General features: G+C 45.0%; 17 non-coding genes across 17 annotated transcripts; all 17 read right to left on the reverse strand.

The window, feature by feature from the left end:
* Nucleotides 1-932: 932 nt before the first annotated feature.
* LOC141193112 (U2 spliceosomal RNA) lies at nucleotides 933-1,123 on the reverse strand. Its single transcript, XR_012266410.1, has one exon. It is a non-coding gene; the product is annotated as a U2 spliceosomal RNA (small nuclear RNA).
* A 1,115-nt stretch (nucleotides 1,124-2,238) lies between these two features.
* LOC141193113 (U2 spliceosomal RNA) lies at nucleotides 2,239-2,429 on the reverse strand. The gene has a single exon (XR_012266411.1). It is a non-coding gene; the product is annotated as a U2 spliceosomal RNA (small nuclear RNA).
* A 1,115-nt stretch (nucleotides 2,430-3,544) lies between these two features.
* On the reverse strand, nucleotides 3,545-3,735 carry LOC141192882 (U2 spliceosomal RNA). Its single transcript, XR_012266186.1, has one exon. It is a non-coding gene; the product is annotated as a U2 spliceosomal RNA (small nuclear RNA).
* Nucleotides 3,736-4,850: 1,115 nt separating this feature from the next.
* LOC141193079 (U2 spliceosomal RNA) lies at nucleotides 4,851-5,041 on the reverse strand. Its single transcript, XR_012266376.1, has one exon. It is a non-coding gene; the product is annotated as a U2 spliceosomal RNA (small nuclear RNA).
* Nucleotides 5,042-6,156: 1,115 nt separating this feature from the next.
* Nucleotides 6,157-6,347, reverse strand: LOC141192883 (U2 spliceosomal RNA). The gene has a single exon (XR_012266187.1). It is a non-coding gene; the product is annotated as a U2 spliceosomal RNA (small nuclear RNA).
* Nucleotides 6,348-7,451: 1,104 nt separating this feature from the next.
* LOC141192884 (U2 spliceosomal RNA) lies at nucleotides 7,452-7,642 on the reverse strand. The gene has a single exon (XR_012266188.1). It is a non-coding gene; the product is annotated as a U2 spliceosomal RNA (small nuclear RNA).
* A 1,115-nt stretch (nucleotides 7,643-8,757) lies between these two features.
* Nucleotides 8,758-8,948, reverse strand: LOC141192885 (U2 spliceosomal RNA). Its single transcript, XR_012266189.1, has one exon. It is a non-coding gene; the product is annotated as a U2 spliceosomal RNA (small nuclear RNA).
* Nucleotides 8,949-10,063: 1,115 nt separating this feature from the next.
* On the reverse strand, nucleotides 10,064-10,254 carry LOC141192887 (U2 spliceosomal RNA). Its single transcript, XR_012266191.1, has one exon. It is a non-coding gene; the product is annotated as a U2 spliceosomal RNA (small nuclear RNA).
* A 1,115-nt stretch (nucleotides 10,255-11,369) lies between these two features.
* On the reverse strand, nucleotides 11,370-11,560 carry LOC141192888 (U2 spliceosomal RNA). The gene has a single exon (XR_012266192.1). It is a non-coding gene; the product is annotated as a U2 spliceosomal RNA (small nuclear RNA).
* Nucleotides 11,561-12,675: 1,115 nt separating this feature from the next.
* LOC141192889 (U2 spliceosomal RNA) lies at nucleotides 12,676-12,866 on the reverse strand. Its single transcript, XR_012266193.1, has one exon. It is a non-coding gene; the product is annotated as a U2 spliceosomal RNA (small nuclear RNA).
* Nucleotides 12,867-13,981: 1,115 nt separating this feature from the next.
* Nucleotides 13,982-14,172, reverse strand: LOC141192890 (U2 spliceosomal RNA). The gene has a single exon (XR_012266194.1). It is a non-coding gene; the product is annotated as a U2 spliceosomal RNA (small nuclear RNA).
* Nucleotides 14,173-15,287: 1,115 nt separating this feature from the next.
* On the reverse strand, nucleotides 15,288-15,478 carry LOC141192891 (U2 spliceosomal RNA). The gene has a single exon (XR_012266195.1). It is a non-coding gene; the product is annotated as a U2 spliceosomal RNA (small nuclear RNA).
* A 1,115-nt stretch (nucleotides 15,479-16,593) lies between these two features.
* LOC141192892 (U2 spliceosomal RNA) lies at nucleotides 16,594-16,784 on the reverse strand. The gene has a single exon (XR_012266196.1). It is a non-coding gene; the product is annotated as a U2 spliceosomal RNA (small nuclear RNA).
* A 1,115-nt stretch (nucleotides 16,785-17,899) lies between these two features.
* LOC141192893 (U2 spliceosomal RNA) lies at nucleotides 17,900-18,090 on the reverse strand. Its single transcript, XR_012266197.1, has one exon. It is a non-coding gene; the product is annotated as a U2 spliceosomal RNA (small nuclear RNA).
* Nucleotides 18,091-19,205: 1,115 nt separating this feature from the next.
* On the reverse strand, nucleotides 19,206-19,396 carry LOC141192725 (U2 spliceosomal RNA). The gene has a single exon (XR_012266033.1). It is a non-coding gene; the product is annotated as a U2 spliceosomal RNA (small nuclear RNA).
* Nucleotides 19,397-20,511: 1,115 nt separating this feature from the next.
* Nucleotides 20,512-20,702, reverse strand: LOC141193071 (U2 spliceosomal RNA). Its single transcript, XR_012266369.1, has one exon. It is a non-coding gene; the product is annotated as a U2 spliceosomal RNA (small nuclear RNA).
* Nucleotides 20,703-21,817: 1,115 nt separating this feature from the next.
* LOC141192894 (U2 spliceosomal RNA) lies at nucleotides 21,818-22,008 on the reverse strand. The gene has a single exon (XR_012266198.1). It is a non-coding gene; the product is annotated as a U2 spliceosomal RNA (small nuclear RNA).
* Nucleotides 22,009-22,186: the final 178 nt, after the last annotated feature.

Below are 22,186 nucleotides of genomic sequence, written 5' to 3' on the forward strand. Positions count from 1 at the left end.
TTAAACACAGCACCTTCACCCCCTGCTGTTCCCACCCGCCTCAACACCGTTGGAAGGGAGGAGAACCAATTAAGGCGGGGGGTGGGGTGGAACGAGCAGCTGTCTACCCTTAGCAGGAGGGCTCCTGATTACATACCTCTCCTGCTGCTGCTGCTGCTGGCTGTCCAGCAGCAGACTGAAGGTGGCTGCTGCTGTGCACAGGTATATAAAGGCTCAGAGCCTATTATGACACGCGCAGCCAGCGTTCCATTGCCACATTCCATCTACTGCAGGCAGGATACCTGGCTGGCTGAATGTCGCTGAGAAGCTCACAGAGACCGCCATAAGCAACAGTTTAACAGAATGCCACAGACTAATCAACCAAACTTTTTGGGTTGGGTTCTCTTTTATAGTCTGCAGGCATTAAATGAAAGAAGTCAGTGTTCCAGCAGAAGGAGACAACGTTTCAGAAAAGGCATTGTAGCAAACCAAAAAAGAAATTTTAAGCGCAGCAGAGTAACCAGCGCACATACCTGTTAGCTCAGGTGAGTTTAAAAGGCTGCTGTTGATAACAAGGGCATTTGCTAAATAGATGGTGTGTGTGCAACAATATACTGAAAGGTCAATTATATTGTGCAGCTTATCTCACCACCTGTAGTTATTTAGGTGAAAGCTCCAAAATGCTTGCCTAATATGTCTGTTTATCCAAAAGGAAGTAAAAAGGGAGAGCTAGAAAGATAGCATTGCATCACATTACATGGCAATGCAATGCACAGTTGCTGAAGTTGAACCAAAATGAGCTTGTAATCTGGCTTCTGCAACTTTGAACATGAAAAATCCAATGAGGAGAAGAAAAGCAAAGCCAAAGAGTCCATCCCCAAATCCGACAAACAAGCAAAATGAACAAAAAACATTGAATTCAATTCTTTCTGATTTTAGAAACTGCATTAAAGAAGGGGTGCACCGGTCCTGGAGATACTGCAATAGCAGGTCAATGCGTGGAGTGGACAGAGCAAGCTCTTTTTCCATCTCCCTGTTCTAAAAATCCATTTAATATATGGTCCCCAGATAGGGGACGTATCAGATATTAAACTGATAAGAACAGATACTACACTTGATCTTAGCCAAAAGGCCGAGAAGCGATAACCAGAATTGGTTTCAAACTACGGAGCCACCCAAGGATCCTGAAAAGTCCATTTGTGGAGATGAGCTCCTGGACTCCCGTTAAGAAGACATGTTGTCAACCTCTAGATCCCTTACATGCCTGCACTTTTCGGCTTGCTGCTGCTGCAATCCACGCGTTTTAGATCTGCATAACTCCACCTCTTTAAACACAGCACCTTCACCCCCTGCTGTTCCCACCCGCCTCAACACCGTTGGAAGGGAGGAGAACCAATTAAGGCGGGGGGTGGGGTGGAACGAGCAGCTGTCTACCCTTAGCAGGAGGGCTCCTGATTACATACCTCTCCTGCTGCTGCTGCTGCTGGCTGTCCAGCAGCAGACTGAAGGTGGCTGCTGCTGTGCACAGGTATATAAAGGCTCAGAGCCTATTATGACACGCGCAGCCAGCGTTCCATTGCCACATTCCATCTACTGCAGGCAGGATACCTGGCTGGCTGAATGTCGCTGAGAAGCTCACAGAGACCGCCATAAGCAACAGTTTAACAGAATGCCACAGACTAATCAACCAAACTTTTTGGGTTGGGTTCTCTTTTATAGTCTGCAGGCATTAAATGAAAGAAGTCAGTGTTCCAGCAGAAGGAGACAACGTTTCAGAAAAGGCATTGTAGCAAACCAAAAAAGAAATTTTAAGCGCAGCAGAGTAACCAGCGCACATACCTGTTAGCTCAGGTGAGTTTAAAAGGCTGCTGTTGATAACAAGGGCATTTGCTAAATAGATGGTGTGTGTGCAACAATATACTGAAAGGTCAATTATATTGTGCAGCTTATCTCACCACCTGTAGTTATTTAGGTGAAAGCTCCAAAATGCTTGCCTAATATGTCTGTTTATCCAAAAGGAAGTAAAAAGGGAGAGCTAGAAAGATAGCATTGCATCACATTACATGGCAATGCAATGCACAGTTGCTGAAGTTGAACCAAAATGAGCTTGTAATCTGGCTTCTGCAACTTTGAACATGAAAAATCCAATGAGGAGAAGAAAAGCAAAGCCAAAGAGTCCATCCCCAAATCCGACAAACAAGCAAAATGAACAAAAAACATTGAATTCAATTCTTTCTGATTTTAGAAACTGCATTAAAGAAGGGGTGCACCGGTCCTGGAGATACTGCAATAGCAGGTCAATGCGTGGAGTGGACAGAGCAAGCTCTTTTTCCATCTCCCTGTTCTAAAAATCCATTTAATATATGGTCCCCAGATAGGGGACGTATCAGATATTAAACTGATAAGAACAGATACTACACTTGATCTTAGCCAAAAGGCCGAGAAGCGATAACCAGAATTGGTTTCAAACTACGGAGCCACCCAAGGATCCTGAAAAGTCCATTTGTGGAGATGAGCTCCTGGACTCCCGTTAAGAAGACATGTTGTCAACCTCTAGATCCCTTACATGCCTGCACTTTTCGGCTTGCTGCTGCTGCAATCCACGCGTTTTAGATCTGCATAACTCCACCTCTTTAAACACAGCACCTTCACCCCCTGCTGTTCCCACCCGCCTCAACACCGTTGGAAGGGAGGAGAACCAATTAAGGCGGGGGGTGGGGTGGAACGAGCAGCTGTCTACCCTTAGCAGGAGGGCTCCTGATTACATACCTCTCCTGCTGCTGCTGCTGCTGGCTGTCCAGCAGCAGACTGAAGGTGGCTGCTGCTGTGCACAGGTATATAAAGGCTCAGAGCCTATTATGACACGCGCAGCCAGCGTTCCATTGCCACATTCCATCTACTGCAGGCAGGATACCTGGCTGGCTGAATGTCGCTGAGAAGCTCACAGAGACCGCCATAAGCAACAGTTTAACAGAATGCCACAGACTAATCAACCAAACTTTTTGGGTTGGGTTCTCTTTTATAGTCTGCAGGCATTAAATGAAAGAAGTCAGTGTTCCAGCAGAAGGAGACAACGTTTCAGAAAAGGCATTGTAGCAAACCAAAAAAGAAATTTTAAGCGCAGCAGAGTAACCAGCGCACATACCTGTTAGCTCAGGTGAGTTTAAAAGGCTGCTGTTGATAACAAGGGCATTTGCTAAATAGATGGTGTGTGTGCAACAATATACTGAAAGGTCAATTATATTGTGCAGCTTATCTCACCACCTGTAGTTATTTAGGTGAAAGCTCCAAAATGCTTGCCTAATATGTCTGTTTATCCAAAAGGAAGTAAAAAGGGAGAGCTAGAAAGATAGCATTGCATCACATTACATGGCAATGCAATGCACAGTTGCTGAAGTTGAACCAAAATGAGCTTGTAATCTGGCTTCTGCAACTTTGAACATGAAAAATCCAATGAGGAGAAGAAAAGCAAAGCCAAAGAGTCCATCCCCAAATCCGACAAACAAGCAAAATGAACAAAAAACATTGAATTCAATTCTTTCTGATTTTAGAAACTGCATTAAAGAAGGGGTGCACCGGTCCTGGAGATACTGCAATACCAGGTCAATGCGTGGAGTGGACAGAGCAAGCTCTTTTTCCATCTCCCTGTTCTAAAAATCCATTTAATATATGGTCCCCAGATAGGGGACGTATCAGATATTAAACTGATAAGAACAGATACTACACTTGATCTTAGCCAAAAGGCCGAGAAGCGATAACCAGAATTGGTTTCAAACTACGGAGCCACCCAAGGATCCTGAAAAGTCCATTTGTGGAGATGAGCTCCTGGACTCCCGTTAAGAAGACATGTTGTCAACCTCTAGATCCCTTACATGCCTGCACTTTTCGGCTTGCTGCTGCTGCAATCCACGCGTTTTAGATCTGCATAACTCCACCTCTTTAAACACAGCACCTTCACCCCCTGCTGTTCCCACCCGCCTCAACACCGTTGGAAGGGAGGAGAACCAATTAAGGCGGGGGGTGGGGTGGAACGAGCAGCTGTCTACCCTTAGCAGGAGGGCTCCTGATTACATACCTCTCCTGCTGCTGCTGCTGCTGGCTGTCCAGCAGCAGACTGAAGGTGGCTGCTGCTGTGCACAGGTATATAAAGGCTCAGAGCCTATTATGACACGCGCAGCCAGCGTTCCATTGCCACATTCCATCTACTGCAGGCAGGATACCTGGCTGGCTGAATGTCGCTGAGAAGCTCACAGAGACCGCCATAAGCAACAGTTTAACAGAATGCCACAGACTAATCAACCAAACTTTTTGGGTTGGGTTCTCTTTTATAGTCTGCAGGCATTAAATGAAAGAAGTCAGTGTTCCAGCAGAAGGAGACAACGTTTCAGAAAAGGCATTGTAGCAAACCAAAAAAGAAATTTTAAGCGCAGCAGAGTAACCAGCGCACATACCTGTTAGCTCAGGTGAGTTTAAAAGGCTGCTGTTGATAACAAGGGCATTTGCTAAATAGATGGTGTGTGTGCAACAATATACTGAAAGGTCAATTATATTGTGCAGCTTATCTCACCACCTGTAGTTATTTAGGTGAAAGCTCCAAAATGCTTGCCTAATATGTCTGTTTATCCAAAAGGAAGTAAAAAGGGAGAGCTAGAAAGATAGCATTGCATCACATTACATGGCAATGCAATGCACAGTTGCTGAAGTTGAACCAAAATGAGCTTGTAATCTGGCTTCTGCAACTTTGAACATGAAAAATCCAATGAGGAGAAGAAAAGCAAAGCCAAAGAGTCCATCCCCAAATCCGACAAACAAGCAAAATGAACAAAAAACATTGAATTCAATTCTTTCTGATTTTAGAAACTGCATTAAAGAAGGGGTGCACCAGTCCTGGAGATACTGCAATACCAGGTCAATGCGTGGAGTGAACAGAGCAAGCTCTTTTTCCATCTCCCTGTTCTAAAAATCCATTTAATATATGGTCCCCAGATAGGGGACGTATCAGATATTAAACTGATAAGAACAGATACTACACTTGATCTTAGCCAAAAGGCCGAGAAGCGATAACCAGAATTGGTTTCAAACTACGGAGCCACCCAAGGATCCTGAAAAGTCCATTTGTGGAGATGAGCTCCTGGACTCCCGTTAAGAAGACATGTTGTCAACCTCTAGATCCCTTACATGCCTGCACTTTTCGGCTTGCTGCTGCTGCAATCCACGCGTTTTAGATCTGCATAACTCCACCTCTTTAAACACAGCACCTTCACCCCCTGCTGTTCCCACCCGCCTCAACACCGTTGGAAGGGAGGAGAACCAATTAAGGCGGGGGGTGGGGTGGAACGAGCAGCTGTCTACCCTTAGCAGGAGGGCTCCTGATTACATACCTCTCCTGCTGCTGCTGCTGCTGGCTGTCCAGCAGCAGACTGAAGGTGGCTGCTGCTGTGCACAGGTATATAAAGGCTCAGAGCCTATTATGACACGCGCAGCCAGCGTTCCATTGCCACATTCCATCTACTGCAGGCAGGATACCTGGCTGGCTGAATGTCGCTGAGAAGCTCACAGAGACCGCCATAAGCAACAGTTTAACAGAATGCCACAGACTAATCAACCAAACTTTTTGGGTTGGGTTCTCTTTTATAGTCTGCAGGCATTAAATGAAAGAAGTCAGTGTTCCAGCAGAAGGAGACAACGTTTCAGAAAAGGCATTGTAGCAAACCAAAAAAGAAATTTTAAGCGCAGCAGAGTAACCAGCGCACATACCTGTTAGCTCAGGTGAGTTTAAAAGGCTGCTGTTGATAACAAGGGCATTTGCTAAATAGATGGTGTGTGTGCAACAATATACTGAAAGGTCAATTATATTGTGCAGCTTATCTCACCACCTGTAGTTATTTAGGTGAAAGCTCCAAAATGCTTGCCTAATATGTCTGTTTATCCAAAAGGAAGTAAAAAGGGAGAGCTAGAAAGATAGCATTGCATCACATTACATGGCAATGCAATGCACAGTTGCTGAAGTTGAACCAAAATGAGCTTGTAATCTGGCTTCTGCAACTTTGAACATGAAAAATCCAATGAGGAGAAGAAAAGCAAAGCCAAAGAGTCCATCCCCAAATCCGACAAACAAGCAAAATGAACAAAAAACATTGAATTCAATTCTTTCTGATTTTAGAAACTGCATTAAAGAAGGGGTGCACCGGTCCTGGAGATACTGCAATACCAGGTCAATGCGTGGAGTGGACAGAGCAAGCTCTTTTTCCATCTCCCTGTTCTAAAAATCCATTTAATATATGGTCCCCAGATAGGGGACGTATCAGATATTAAACTGATAAGAACAGATACTACACTTGATCTTAGCCAAAAGGCCGAGAAGCGATAACCAGAATTGGTTTCAAACTACGGAGCCACCCAAGGATCCTGAAAAGTCCATTTGTGGAGATGAGCTCCTGGACTCCCGTTAAGAAGACATGTTGTCAACCTCTAGATCCCTTACATGCCTGCACTTTTCGGCTTGCTGCTGCTGCAATCCACGCGTTTTAGATCTGCATAACTCCACCTCTTTAAACACAGCACCTTCACCCCCTGCTGTTCCCACCCGCCTCAACACCGTTGGAAGGGAGGAGAACCAATTAAGGCAGGGGGTGGGGTGGAACGAGCAGCTGTCTACCCTTAGCAGGAGGGCTCCTGATTACATACCTCTCCTGCTGCTGCTGCTGCTGGCTGTCCAGCAGCAGACTGAAGGTGGCTGCTGCTGTGCACAGGTATATAAAGGATCAGAGCCTATTATGACACGCGCAGCCAGCGTTCCATTGCCACATTCCATCTACTGCAGGCAGGATACCTGGCTGGCTGAATGTCGCTGAGAAGCTCACAGAGACCGCCATAAGCAACAGTTTAACAGAATGCCACAGACTAATCAACCAAACTTTTTGGGTTGGGTTCTCTTTTATAGTCTGCAGGCATTAAATGAAAGAAGTCAGTGTTCCAGCAGAAGGAGACAACGTTTCAGAAAAGGCATTGTAGCAAACCAAAAAAGAAATTTTAAGCGCAGCAGAGTAACCAGCGCACATACCTGTTAGCTCAGGTGAGTTTAAAAGGCTGCTGTTGATAACAAGGGCATTTGCTAAATAGATGGTGTGTGTGCAACAATATACTGAAAGGTCAATTATATTGTGCAGCTTATCTCACCACCTGTAGTTATTTAGGTGAAAGCTCCAAAATATGTCTGTTTATCCAAAAGGAAGTAAAAAGGGAGAGCTAGAAAGATAGCATTGCATCACATTACATGGCAATGCAATGCACAGTTGCTGAAGTTGAACCAAAATGAGCTTGTAATCTGGCTTCTGCAACTTTGAACATGAAAAATCCAATGAGGAGAAGAAAAGCAAAGCCAAAGAGTCCATCCCCAAATCCGACAAACAAGCAAAATGAACAAAAAACATTGAATTCAATTCTTTCTGATTTTAGAAACTGCATTAAAGAAGGGGTGCACCGGTCCTGGAGATACTGCAATACCAGGTCAATGCGTGGAGTGGACAGAGCAAGCTCTTTTTCCATCTCCCTGTTCTAAAAATCCATTTAATATATGGTCCCCAGATAGGGGACGTATCAGATATTAAACTGATAAGAACAGATACTACACTTGATCTTAGCCAAAAGGCCGAGAAGCGATAACCAGAATTGGTTTCAAACTATGGAGCCACCCAAGGATCCTGAAAAGTCCATTTGTGGAGATGAGCTCCTGGACTCCCGTTAAGAAGACATGTTGTCAACCTCTAGATCCCTTACATGCCTGCACTTTTCGGCTTGCTGCTGCTGCAATCCACGCGTTTTAGATCTGCATAACTCCACCTCTTTAAACACAGCACCTTCACCCCCTGCTGTTCCCACCCGCCTCAACACCGTTGGAAGGGAGGAGAACCAATTAAGGCGGGGGGTGGGGTGGAACGAGCAGCTGTCTACCCTTAGCAGGAGGGCTCCTGATTACATACCTCTCCTGCTGCTGCTGCTGCTGGCTGTCCAGCAGCAGACTGAAGGTGGCTGCTGCTGTGCACAGGTATATAAAGGCTCAGAGCCTATTATGACACGCGCAGCCAGCGTTCCATTGCCACATTCCATCTACTGCAGGCAGGATACCTGGCTGGCTGAATGTCGCTGAGAAGCTCACAGAGACCGCCATAAGCAACAGTTTAACAGAATGCCACAGACTAATCAACCAAACTTTTTGGGTTGGGTTCTCTTTTATAGTCTGCAGGCATTAAATGAAAGAAGTCAGTGTTCCAGCAGAAGGAGACAACGTTTCAGAAAAGGCATTGTAGCAAACCAAAAAAGAAATTTTAAGCGCAGCAGAGTAACCAGCGCACATACCTGTTAGCTCAGGTGAGTTTAAAAGGCTGCTGTTGATAACAAGGGCATTTGCTAAATAGATGGTGTGTGTGCAACAATATACTGAAAGGTCAATTATATTGTGCAGCTTATCTCACCACCTGTAGTTATTTAGGTGAAAGCTCCAAAATGCTTGCCTAATATGTCTGTTTATCCAAAAGGAAGTAAAAAGGGAGAGCTAGAAAGATAGCATTGCATCACATTACATGGCAATGCAATGCACAGTTGCTGAAGTTGAACCAAAATGAGCTTGTAATCTGGCTTCTGCAACTTTGAACATGAAAAATCCAATGAGGAGAAGAAAAGCAAAGCCAAAGAGTCCATCCCCAAATCCGACAAACAAGCAAAATGAACAAAAAACATTGAATTCAATTCTTTCTGATTTTAGAAACTGCATTAAAGAAGGGGTGCACCGGTCCTGGAGATACTGCAATACCAGGTCAATGCGTGGAGTGGACAGAGCAAGCTCTTTTTCCATCTCCCTGTTCTAAAAATCCATTTAATATATGGTCCCCAGATAGGGGACGTATCAGATATTAAACTGATAAGAACAGATACTACACTTGATCTTAGCCAAAAGGCCGAGAAGCGATAACCAGAATTGGTTTCAAACTACGGAGCCACCCAAGGATCCTGAAAAGTCCATTTGTGGAGATGAGCTCCTGGACTCCCGTTAAGAGGACATGTTGTCAACCTCTAGATCCCTTACATGCCTGCACTTTTCGGCTTGCTGCTGCTGCAATCCACGCGTTTTAGATCTGCATAACTCCACCTCTTTAAACACAGCACCTTCACCCCCTGCTGTTCCCACCCGCCTCAACACCGTTGGAAGGGAGGAGAACCAATTAAGGCGGGGGGTGGGGTGGAACGAGCAGCTGTCTACCCTTAGCAGGAGGGCTCCTGATTACATACCTCTCCTGCTGCTGCTGCTGCTGGCTGTCCAGCAGCAGACTGAAGGTGGCTGCTGCTGTGCACAGGTATATAAAGGCTCAGAGCCTATTATGACACGCGCAGCCAGCGTTCCATTGCCACATTCCATCTACTGCAGGCAGGATACCTGGCTGGCTGAATGTCGCTGAGAAGCTCACAGAGACCGCCATAAGCAACAGTTTAACAGAATGCCACAGACTAATCAACCAAACTTTTTGGGTTGGGTTCTCTTTTATAGTCTGCAGGCATTAAATGAAAGAAGTCAGTGTTCCAGCAGAAGGAGACAACGTTTCAGAAAAGGCATTGTAGCAAACCAAAAAAGAAATTTTAAGCGCAGCAGAGTAACCAGCGCACATACCTGTTAGCTCAGGTGAGTTTAAAAGGCTGCTGTTGATAACAAGGGCATTTGCTAAATAGATGGTGTGTGTGCAACAATATACTGAAAGGTCAATTATATTGTGCAGCTTATCTCACCACCTGTAGTTATTTAGGTGAAAGCTCCAAAATGCTTGCCTAATATGTCTGTTTATCCAAAAGGAAGTAAAAAGGGAGAGCTAGAAAGATAGCATTGCATCACATTACATGGCAATGCAATGCACAGTTGCTGAAGTTGAACCAAAATGAGCTTGTAATCTGGCTTCTGCAACTTTGAACATGAAAAATCCAATGAGGAGAAGAAAAGCAAAGCCAAAGAGTCCATCCCCAAATCCGACAAACAAGCAAAATGAACAAAAAACATTGAATTCAATTCTTTCTGATTTTAGAAACTGCATTAAAGAAGGGGTGCACCGGTCCTGGAGATACTGCAATACCAGGTCAATGCGTGGAGTGGACAGAGCAAGCTCTTTTTCCATCTCCCTGTTCTAAAAATCCATTTAATATATGGTCCCCAGATAGGGGACGTATCAGATATTAAACTGATAAGAACAGATACTACACTTGATCTTAGCCAAAAGGCCGAGAAGCGATAACCAGAATTGGTTTCAAACTACGGAGCCACCCAAGGATCCTGAAAAGTCCATTTGTGGAGATGAGCTCCTGGACTCCCGTTAAGAAGACATGTTGTCAACCTCTAGATCCCTTACATGCCTGCACTTTTCGGCTTGCTGCTGCTGCAATCCACGCGTTTTAGATCTGCATAACTCCACCTCTTTAAACACAGCACCTTCACCCCCTGCTGTTCCCACCCGCCTCAACACCGTTGGAAGGGAGAAGAACCAATTAAGGCGGGGGGTGGGGTGGAACGAGCAGCTGTCTACCCTTAGCAGGAGGGCTCCTGATTACATACCTCTCCTGCTGCTGCTGCTGCTGGCTGTCCAGCAGCAGACTGAAGGTGGCTGCTGCTGTGCACAGGTATATAAAGGCTCAGAGCCTATTATGACACGCGCAGCCAGCGTTCCATTGCCACATTCCATCTACTGCAGGCAGGATACCTGGCTGGCTGAATGTCGCTGAGAAGCTCACAGAGACCGCCATAAGCAACAGTTTAACAGAATGCCACAGACTAATCAACCAAACTTTTTGGGTTGGGTTCTCTTTTATAGTCTGCAGGCATTAAATGAAAGAAGTCAGTGTTCCAGCAGAAGGAGACAACGTTTCAGAAAAGGCATTGTAGCAAACCAAAAAAGAAATTTTAAGCGCAGCAGAGTAACCAGCGCACATACCTGTTAGCTCAGGTGAGTTTAAAAGGCTGCTGTTGATAACAAGGGCATTTGCTAAATAGATGGTGTGTGTGCAACAATATACTGAAAGGTCAATTATATTGTGCAGCTTATCTCACCACCTGTAGTTATTTAGGTGAAAGCTCCAAAATGCTTGCCTAATATGTCTGTTTATCCAAAAGGAAGTAAAAAGGGAGAGCTAGAAAGATAGCATTGCATCACATTACATGGCAATGCAATGCACAGTTGCTGAAGTTGAACCAAAATGAGCTTGTAATCTGGCTTCTGCAACTTTGAACATGAAAAATCCAATGAGGAGAAGAAAAGCAAAGCCAAAGAGTCCATCCCCAAATCCGACAAACAAGCAAAATGAACAAAAAACATTGAATTCAATTCTTTCTGATTTTAGAAACTGCATTAAAGAAGGGGTGCACCGGTCCTGGAGATACTGCAATACCAGGTCAATGCGTGGAGTGGACAGAGCAAGCTCTTTTTCCATCTCCCTGTTCTAAAAATCCATTTAATATATGGTCCCCAGATAGGGGACGTATCAGATATTAAACTGATAAGAACAGATACTACACTTGATCTTAGCCAAAAGGCCGAGAAGCGATAACCAGAATTGGTTTCAAACTACGGAGCCACCCAAGGATCCTGAAAAGTCCATTTGTGGAGATGAGCTCCTGGACTCCCGTTAAGAAGACATGTTGTCAACCTCTAGATCCCTTACATGCCTGCACTTTTCGGCTTGCTGCTGCTGCAATCCACGCGTTTTAGATCTGCATAACTCCACCTCTTTAAACACAGCACCTTCACCCCCTGCTGTTCCCACCCGCCTCAACACCGTTGGAAGGGAGGAGAACCAATTAAGGCGGGGGGTGGGGTGGAACGAGCAGCTGTCTACCCTTAGCAGGAGGGCTCCTGATTACATACCTCTCCTGCTGCTGCTGCTGCTGGCTGTCCAGCAGCAGACTGAAGGTGGCTGCTGCTGTGCACAGGTATATAAAGGCTCAGAGCCTATTATGACACGTGCAGCCAGCGTTCCATTGCCACATTCCATCTACTGCAGGCAGGATACCTGGCTGGCTGAATGTCGCTGAGAAGCTCACAGAGACCGCCATAAGCAACAGTTTAACAGAATGCCACAGACTAATCAACCAAACTTTTTGGGTTGGGTTCTCTTTTATAGTCTGCAGGCATTAAATGAAAGAAGTCAGTGTTCCAGCAGAAGGAGACAACGTTTCAGAAAAGGCATTGTAGCAAACCAAAAAAGAAATTTTAAGCGCAGCAGAGTAACCAGCGCACATACCTGTTAGCTCAGGTGAGTTTAAAAGGCTGCTGTTGATAACAAGGGCATTTGCTAAATAGATGGTGTGTGTGCAACAATATACTGAAAGGTCAATTATATTGTGCAGCTTATCTCACCACCTGTAGTTATTTAGGTGAAAGCTCCAAAATGCTTGCCTAATATGTCTGTTTATCCAAAAGGAAGTAAAAAGGGAGAGCTAGAAAGATAGCATTGCATCACATTACATGGCAATGCAATGCACAGTTGCTGAAGTTGAACCAAAATGAGCTTGTAATCTGGCTTCTGCAACTTTGAACATGAAAAATCCAATGAGGAGAAGAAAAGCAAAGCCAAAGAGTCCATCCCCAAATCCGACAAACAAGCAAAATGAACAAAAAACATTGAATTCAATTCTTTCTGATTTTAGAAACTGCATTAAAGAAGGGGTGCACCGGTCCTGGAGATACTGCAATACCAGGTCAATGCGTGGAGTGGACAGAGCAAGCTCTTTTTCCATCTCCCTGTTCTAAAAATCCATTTAATATATGGTCCCCAGATAGGGGACGTATCAGATATTAAACTGATAAGAACAGATACTACACTTGATCTTAGCCAAAAGGCCGAGAAGCGATAACCAGAATTGGTTTCAAACTACGGAGCCACCCAAGGATCCTGAAAAGTCCATTTGTGGAGATGAGCTCCTGGACTCCCGTTAAGAAGACATGTTGTCAACCTCTAGATCCCTTACATGCCTGCACTTTTCGGCTTGCTGCTGCTGCAATCCACGCGTTTTAGATCTGCATAACTCCACCTCTTTAAACACAGCACCTTCACCCCCTGCTGTTCCCACCCGCCTCAACACCGTTGGAAGGGAGGAGAACCAATTAAGGCGGGGGGTGGGGTGGAACGAGCAGCTGTCTACCCTTAGCAGGAGGGCTCCTGATTACATACCTCTCCTGCTGCTGCTGCTGCTGGCTGTCCAGCAGCAGACTGAAGGTGGCTGCTGCTGTGCACAGGTATATAAAGGCTCAGAGCCTATTATGACACGTGCAGCCAGCGTTCCATTGCCACATTCCATCTACTGCAGGCAGGATACCTGGCTGGCTGAATGTCGCTGAGAAGCTCACAGAGACCGCCATAAGCAACAGTTTAACAGAATGCCACAGACTAATCAACCAAACTTTTTGGGTTGGGTTCTCTTTTATAGTCTGCAGGCATTAAATGAAAGAAGTCAGTGTTCCAGCAGAAGGAGACAACGTTTCAGAAAAGGCATTGTAGCAAACCAAAAAAGAAATTTTAAGCGCAGCAGAGTAACCAGCGCACATACCTGTTAGCTCAGGTGAGTTTAAAAGGCTGCTGTTGATAACAAGGGCATTTGCTAAATAGATGGTGTGTGTGCAACAATATACTGAAAGGTCAATTATATTGTGCAGCTTATCTCACCACCTGTAGTTATTTAGGTGAAAGCTCCAAAATGCTTGCCTAATATGTCTGTTTATCCAAAAGGAAGTAAAAAGGGAGAGCTAGAAAGATAGCATTGCATCACATTACATGGCAATGCAATGCACAGTTGCTGAAGTTGAACCAAAATGAGCTTGTAATCTGGCTTCTGCAACTTTGAACATGAAAAATCCAATGAGGAGAAGAAAAGCAAAGCCAAAGAGTCCATCCCCAAATCCGACAAACAAGCAAAATGAACAAAAAACATTGAATTCAATTCTTTCTGATTTTAGAAACTGCATTAAAGAAGGGGTGCACCGGTCCTGGAGATACTGCAATACCAGGTCAATGCGTGGAGTGGACAGAGCAAGCTCTTTTTCCATCTCCCTGTTCTAAAAATCCATTTAATATATGGTCCCCAGATAGGGGACGTATCAGATATTAAACTGATAAGAACAGATACTACACTTGATCTTAGCCAAAAGGCCGAGAAGCGATAACCAGAATTGGTTTCAAACTACGGAGCCACCCAAGGATCCTGAAAAGTCCATTTGTGGAGATGAGCTCCTGGACTCCCGTTAAGAAGACATGTTGTCAACCTCTAGATCCCTTACATGCCTGCACTTTTCGGCTTGCTGCTGCTGCAATCCACGCGTTTTAGATCTGCATAACTCCACCTCTTTAAACACAGCACCTTCACCCCCTGCTGTTCCCACCCGCCTCAACACCGTTGGAAGGGAGGAGAACCAATTAAGGCGGGGGGTGGGGTGGAACGAGCAGCTGTCTACCCTTAGCAGGAGGGCTCCTGATTACATACCTCTCCTGCTGCTGCTGCTGCTGGCTGTCCAGCAGCAGACTGAAGGTGGCTGCTGCTGTGCACAGGTATATAAAGGCTCAGAGCCTATTATGACACGCGCAGCCAGCGTTCCATTGCCACATTCCATCTACTGCAGGCAGGATACCTGGCTGGCTGAATGTCGCTGAGAAGCTCACAGAGACCGCCATAAGCAACAGTTTAACAGAATGCCACAGACTAATCAACCAAACTTTTTGGGTTGGGTTCTCTTTTATAGTCTGCAGGCATTAAATGAAAGAAGTCAGTGTTCCAGCAGAAGGAGACAACGTTTCAGAAAAGGCATTGTAGCAAACCAAAAAAGAAATTTTAAGCGCAGCAGAGTAACCAGCGCACATACCTGTTAGCTCAGGTGAGTTTAAAAGGCTGCTGTTGATAACAAGGGCATTTGCTAAATAGATGGTGTGTGTGCAACAATATACTGAAAGGTCAATTATATTGTGCAGCTTATCTCACCACCTGTAGTTATTTAGGTGAAAGCTCCAAAATGCTTGCCTAATATGTCTGTTTATCCAAAAGGAAGTAAAAAGGGAGAGCTAGAAAGATAGCATTGCATCACATTACATGGCAATGCAATGCACAGTTGCGGAGATTGAACCAAAATGAGCTTGTAATCTGGCTTCTGCAACTTTGAACATGAAAAATCCAATGAGGAGAAGAAAAGCAAAGCCAAAGAGTCCATCCCCAAATCCGACAAACAAGCAAAATGAACAAAAAACATTGAATTCAATTCTTTCTGATTTTAGAAACTGCATTAAAGAAGGGGTGCACCGGTCCTGGAGATACTGCAATACCAGGTCAATGCGTGGAGTGGACAGAGCAAGCTCTTTTTCCATCTCCCTGTTCTAAAAATCCATTTAATATATGGTCCCCAGATAGGGGACGTATCAGATATTAAACTGATAAGAACAGATACTACACTTGATCTTAGCCAAAAGGCCGAGAAGCGATAACCAGAATTGGTTTCAAACTACGGAGCCACCCAAGGATCCTGAAAAGTCCATTTGTGGAGATGAGCTCCTGGACTCCCGTTAAGAAGACATGTTGTCAACCTCTAGATCCCTTACATGCCTGCACTTTTCGGCTTGCTGCTGCTGCAATCCACGCGTTTTAGATCTGCATAACTCCACCTCTTTAAACACAGCACCTTCACCCCCTGCTGTTCCCACCCGCCTCAACACCGTTGGAAGGGAGGAGAACCAATTAAGGCGGGGGGTGGGGTGGAACGAGCAGCTGTCTACCCTTAGCAGGAGGGCTCCTGATTACATACCTCTCCTGCTGCTGCTGCTGCTGGCTGTCCAGCAGCAGACTGAAGGTGGCTGCTGCTGTGCACAGGTATATAAAGGCTCAGAGCCTATTATGACACGCGCAGCCAGCGTTCCATTGCCACATTCCATCTACTGCAGGCAGGATACCTGGCTGGCTGAATGTCGCTGAGAAGCTCACAGAGACCGCCATAAGCAACAGTTTAACAGAATGCCACAGACTAATCAACCAAACTTTTTGGGTTGGGTTCTCTTTTATAGTCTGCAGGCATTAAATGAAAGAAGTCAGTGTTCCAGCAGAAGGAGACAACGTTTCAGAAAAGGCATTGTAGCAAACCAAAAGAGAAATTTTAAGCGCAGCAGAGTAACCAGCGCACATACCTGTTAGCTCAGGTGAGTTTAAAAGGCTGCTGTTGATAACAAGGGCATTTGCTAAATAGATGGTGTGTGTGCAACAATATACTGAAAGGTCAATTATATTGTGCAGCTTATCTCACCACCTGTAGTTATTTAGGTGAAAGCTCCAAAATGCTTGCCTAATATGTCTGTTTATCCAAAAGGAAGTAAAAAGGGAGAGCTAGAAAGATAGCATTGCATCACATTACATGGCAATGCAATGCACAGTTGCTGAAGTTGAACCAAAATGAGCTTGTAATCTGGCTTCTGCAACTTTGAACATGAAAAATCCAATGAGGAGAAGAAAAGCAAAGCCAAAGAGTCCATCCCCAAATCCGACAAACAAGCAAAATGAACAAAAAACATTGAATTCAATTCTTTCTGATTTTAGAAACTGCATTAAAGAAGGGGTGCACCGGTCCTGGAGATACTGCAATACCAGGTCAATGCGTGGAGTGGACAGAGCAAGCTCTTTTTCCATCTCCCTGTTCTAAAAATCCATTTAATATATGGTCCCCAGATAGGGGACGTATCAGATATTAAACTGATAAGAACAGATACTACACTTGATCTTAGCCAAAAGGCCGAGAAGCGATAACCAGAATTGGTTTCAAACTACGGAGCCACCCAAGGATCCTGAAAAGTCCATTTGTGGAGATGAGCTCCTGGACTCCCGTTAAGAAGACATGTTGTCAACCTCTAGATCCCTTACATGCCTGCACTTTTCGGCTTGCTGCTGCTGCAATCCACGCGTTTTAGATCTGCATAACTCCACCTCTTTAAACACAGCACCTTCACCCCCTGCTGTTCCCACCCGCCTCAACACCGTTGGAAGGGAGGAGAACCAATTAAGGCGGGGGGTGGGGTGGAACGAGCAGCTGTCTACCCTTAGCAGGAGGGCTCCTGATTACATACCTCTCCTGCTGCTGCTGCTGCTGGCTGTCCAGCAGCAGACTGAAGGTGGCTGCTGCTGTGCACAGGTATATAAAGGCTCAGAGCCTATTATGACACGCGCAGCCAGCGTTCCATTGCCACATTCCATCTACTGCAGGCAGGATACCTGGCTGGCTGAATGTCGCTGAGAAGCTCACAGAGACCGCCATAAGCAACAGTTTAACAGAATGCCACAGACTAATCAACCAAACTTTTTGGGTTGGGTTCTCTTTTATAGTCTGCAGGCATTAAATGAAAGAAGTCAGTGTTCCAGCAGAAGGAGACAACGTTTCAGAAAAGGCATTGTAGCAAACCAAAAAAGAAATTTTAAGCGCAGCAGAGTAACCAGCGCACATACCTGTTAGCTCAGGTGAGTTTAAAAGGCTGCTGTTGATAACAAGGGCATTTGCTAAATAGATGGTGTGTGTGCAACAATATACTGAAAGGTCAATTATATTGTGCAGCTTATCTCACCACCTGTAGTTATTTAGGTGAAAGCTCCAAAATGCTTGCCTAATATGTCTGTTTATCCAAAAGGAAGTAAAAAGGGAGAGCTAGAAAGATAGCATTGCATCACATTACATGGCAATGCAATGCACAGTTGCGGAGATTGAACCAAAATGAGCTTGTAATCTGGCTTCTGCAACTTTGAACATGAAAAATCCAATGAGGAGAAGAAAAGCAAAGCCAAAGAGTCCATCCCCAAATCCGACAAACAAGCAAAATGAACAAAAAACATTGAATTCAATTCTTTCTGATTTTAGAAACTGCATTAAAGAAGGGGTGCACCGGTCCTGGAGATACTGCAATACCAGGTCAATGCGTGGAGTGGACAGAGCAAGCTCTTTTTCCATCTCCCTGTTCTAAAAATCCATTTAATATATGGTCCCCAGATAGGGGACGTATCAGATATTAAACTGATAAGAACAGATACTACACTTGATCTTAGCCAAAAGGCCGAGAAGCGATAACCAGAATTGGTTTCAAACTACGGAGCCACCCAAGGATCCTGAAAAGTCCATTTGTGGAGATGAGCTCCTGGACTCCCGTTAAGAAGACATGTTGTCAACCTCTAGATCCCTTACATGCCTGCACTTTTCGGCTTGCTGCTGCTGCAATCCACGCGTTTTAGATCTGCATAACTCCACCTCTTTAAACACAGCACCTTCACCCCCTGCTGTTCCCACCCGCCTCAACACCGTTGGAAGGGAGGAGAACCAATTAAGGCGGGGGGTGGGGTGGAACGAGCAGCTGTCTACCCTTAGCAGGAGGGCTCCTGATTACATACCTCTCCTGCTGCTGCTGCTGCTGGCTGTCCAGCAGCAGACTGAAGGTGGCTGCTGCTGTGCACAGGTATATAAAGGCTCAGAGCCTATTATGACACGCGCAGCCAGCGTTCCATTGCCACATTCCATCTACTGCAGGCAGGATACCTGGCTGGCTGAATGTCGCTGAGAAGCTCACAGAGACCGCCATAAGCAACAGTTTAACAGAATGCCACAGACTAATCAACCAAACTTTTTGGGTTGGGTTCTCTTTTATAGTCTGCAGGCATTAAATGAAAGAAGTCAGTGTTCCAGCAGAAGGAGACAACGTTTCAGAAAAGGCATTGTAGCAAACCAAAAGAGAAATTTTAAGCGCAGCAGAGTAACCAGCGCACATATCTGTTAGCTCAGGTGAGTTTAAAAGGCTGCTGTTGATAACAAGGGCATTTGCTAAATAGATGGTGTGTGTGCAACAATATACTGAAAGGTCAATTATATTGTGCAGCTTATCTCACCACCTGTAGTTATTTAGGTGAAAGCTCCAAAATGCTTGCCTAATATGTCTGTTTATCCAAAAGGAAGTAAAAAGGGAGAGCTAGAAAGATAGCATTGCATCACATTACATGGCAATGCAATGCACAGTTGCGGAGGTTGAACCAAAATGAGCTTGTAATCTGGCTTCTGCAACTTTGAACATGAAAAATCCAATGAGGAGAAGAAAAGCAAAGCCAAAGAGTCCATCCCCAAATCCGACAAACAAGCAAAATGAACAAAAAACATTGAATTCAATTCTTTCTGATTTTAGAAACTGCATTAAAGAAGGGGTGCACCGGTCCTGGAGATACTGCAATACCAGGTCAATGCGTGGAGTGGACAGAGCAAGCTCTTTTTCCATCTCCTTGTTCTAAAAATCCATTTAATATATGGTCCCCAGATAGGGGACGTATCAGATATTAAACTGATAAGAACAGATACTACACTTGATCTTAGCCAAAAGGCCGAGAAGCGATAACCAGAATTGGTTTCAAACTACGGAGCCACCCAAGGATCCTGAAAAGTCCATTTGTGGAGATGAGCTCCTGGACTCCCGTTAAGAAGACATGTTGTCAACCTCTTGATCCCTTACATGCCTGCACTTTTCGGCTTGCTGCTGCTGCAATCCACGCGTTTTAGATCTGCATAACTCCACCTCTTTAAACACAGCACCTTCACCCCCTGCTGTTCCCACCCGCCTCAACACCGTTGGAAGGGAGGAGAACCAATTAAGGCGGGGGGTGGGGTGGAACGAGCAGCTGTCTACCCTTAGCAGGAGGGCTCCTGATTACATACCTCTCCTGCTGCTGCTGCTGCTGGCTGTCCAGCAGCAGACTGAAGGTGGCTGCTGCTGTGCACAGGTATATAAAGGCTCAGAGCCTATTATGACACGCGCAGCCAGCGTTCCATTGCCACATTCCATCTACTGCAGGCAGGATACCTGGCTGGCTGAATGTCGCTGAGAAGCTCACAGAGACCGCCATAAGCAACAGTTTAACAGAATGCCACAGACTAATCAACCAAACTTTTTGGGTTGGGTTCTCTTTTATAGTCTGCAGGCATTAAATGAAAGAAGTCAGTGTTCCAGCAGAAGGAGACAACGTTTCAGAAAAGGCATTGTAGCAAACCAAAAAAGAAATTTTAAGCGCAGCAGAGTAACCAGCGCACATACCTGTTAGCTCAGGTGAGTTTAAAAGGCTGCTGTTGATAACAAGGGCATTTGCTAAATAGATGGTGTGTGTGCAACAATATACTGAAAGGTCAATTATATTGTGCAGCTTATCTCACCACCTGTAGTTATTTAGGTGAAAGCTCCAAAATGCTTGCCTAATATGTCTGTTTATCCAAAAGGAAGTAAAAAGGGAGAGCTAGAAAGATAGCATTGCATCACATTACATGGCAATGCAATGCACAGTTGCGGAGGTTGAACCAAAATGAGCTTGTAATCTGGCTTCTGCAACTTTGAACATGAAAAATCCAATGAGGAGAAGAAAAGCAAAGCCAAAGAGTCCATCCCCAAATCCGACAAACAAGCAAAATGAACAAAAAACATTGAATTCAATTCTTTCTGATTTTAGAAACTGCATTAAAGAAGGGGTGCACCGGTCCTGGAGATACTGCAATACCAGGTCAATGCGTGGAGTGGACAGAGCAAGCTCTTTTTCCATCTCCCTGTTCTAAAAATCCATTTAATATATGGTCCCCAGATAGGGGATGTATCAGATATTAAACTGATAAGAACAGATACTACACTTGATCTTAGCCAAAAGGCCGAGAAGCGATAACCAGAATTGGTTTCAAACTACGGAGCCACCCAAGGATCCTGAAAAGTCCATTTGTGGAGATGAGCTCCTGGACTCCCGTTAAGAAGACATGTTGTCAACCTCTAGATCCCTTACATGCCTGCACTTTTCGGCTTGCTGCTGCTGCAATCCACGCGTTTTAGATCTGCATAACTCCACCTCTTTAAACACAGCACCTTCACCCCCTGCTGTTCCCACCCACCTCAACACCGTTGGAAGGGAGGAGAACCAATTAAGGCGGGGGGTGGGGTGGATCGAGCAGCTGTCTACCCTTAGCAGGAGGGCACCTGATTACATACCTCTCCTGCTGCTGCTGCTGCTGGCTGTCCAGCAGCAGACTGAAGGTGGCTGCTGCTGTGCACAGGTATATAAAGGCTCAGAGCCTATTATGACACGCGCAGCCAGCGTTCCATTACCACATTCCATCTACTGCAGGCAGGATACCTGGCTGGCTGAATGTCGCTGAGAAGCTCACAGAAACCGCCATAAGCAACAGTTTAACAGAATGCCACAGACTAATCAACCAAACTTTTTGGGTTGGGTTCTCTTTTATAGTCTGCAGGCATTAAATGAAAGAAGTCAGTGTTCCAGCAGAAGGAGACAACGTTTCAGAAAAGGCATTGTAGCAAACCAAAAAAGAAATTTTAAGCGCAGCAGAGTAACCAGCGCACATACCTGTTAGCTCAGGTGAGTTTAAAAGGCTGCTGTTGATAACAAGGGCATTTGCTAAATAGATGGTGTGTGTGCAACAATATACTGAAAGGTCAATTATATTGTGCAGCTTATCTCACCACCTGTAGTTATTTAGGTGAAAGCTCCAAAATGCTTGCCTAATATGTCTGTTTATCCAAAAGGAAGTAAAAAGGGAGAGCTAGAAAGATAGCATTGCATCACATTACATGGCAATGCAATGCACAGTTGCTGAAGTTGAACCAAAATGAGCTTGTAATCTGGCTTCTGCAACTTTGAACATGAAAAATCCAATGAGGAGAAGAAAAGCAAAGCCAAAGAGTCCATCCCCAAATCCGACAAACAAGCAAAATGAACAAAAAACATTGAATTCAATTCTTTCTGATTTTAGAAACTGCATTAAAGAAGGGGTGCACCGGTCCTGGAGATACTGCAATACCAGGTCAATGCGTGGAGTGGACAGAGCAAGCTCTTTTTCCATCTCCCTGTTCTAAAAATCCATTTAATATATGGTCCCCAGATAGGGGACGTATCAGATATTAAACTGATAAGAACAGATACTACACTTGATCTTAGCCAAAAGGCCGAGAAGCGATAACCAGAATTGGTTTCAAACTACGGAGCCACCCAAGGATCCTGAAAAGTCCATTTGTGGAGATGAGCTCCTGGACTCCCGTTAAGAAGACATGTTGTCAACCTCTAGATCCCTTACATGCCTGCACTTTTCGGCTTGCTGCTGCTGCAATCCACGCGTTTTAGATCTGCATAACTCCA

Source organism: Phyllobates terribilis, unplaced genomic scaffold (assembly GCF_046119375.1).
Source record: "Phyllobates terribilis strain yellow unplaced genomic scaffold, ASM4611937v1 Scaffold_63__1_contigs__length_7903474, whole genome shotgun sequence".
Lineage (NCBI taxonomy): Eukaryota > Metazoa > Chordata > Amphibia > Anura > Dendrobatidae > Phyllobates > Phyllobates terribilis.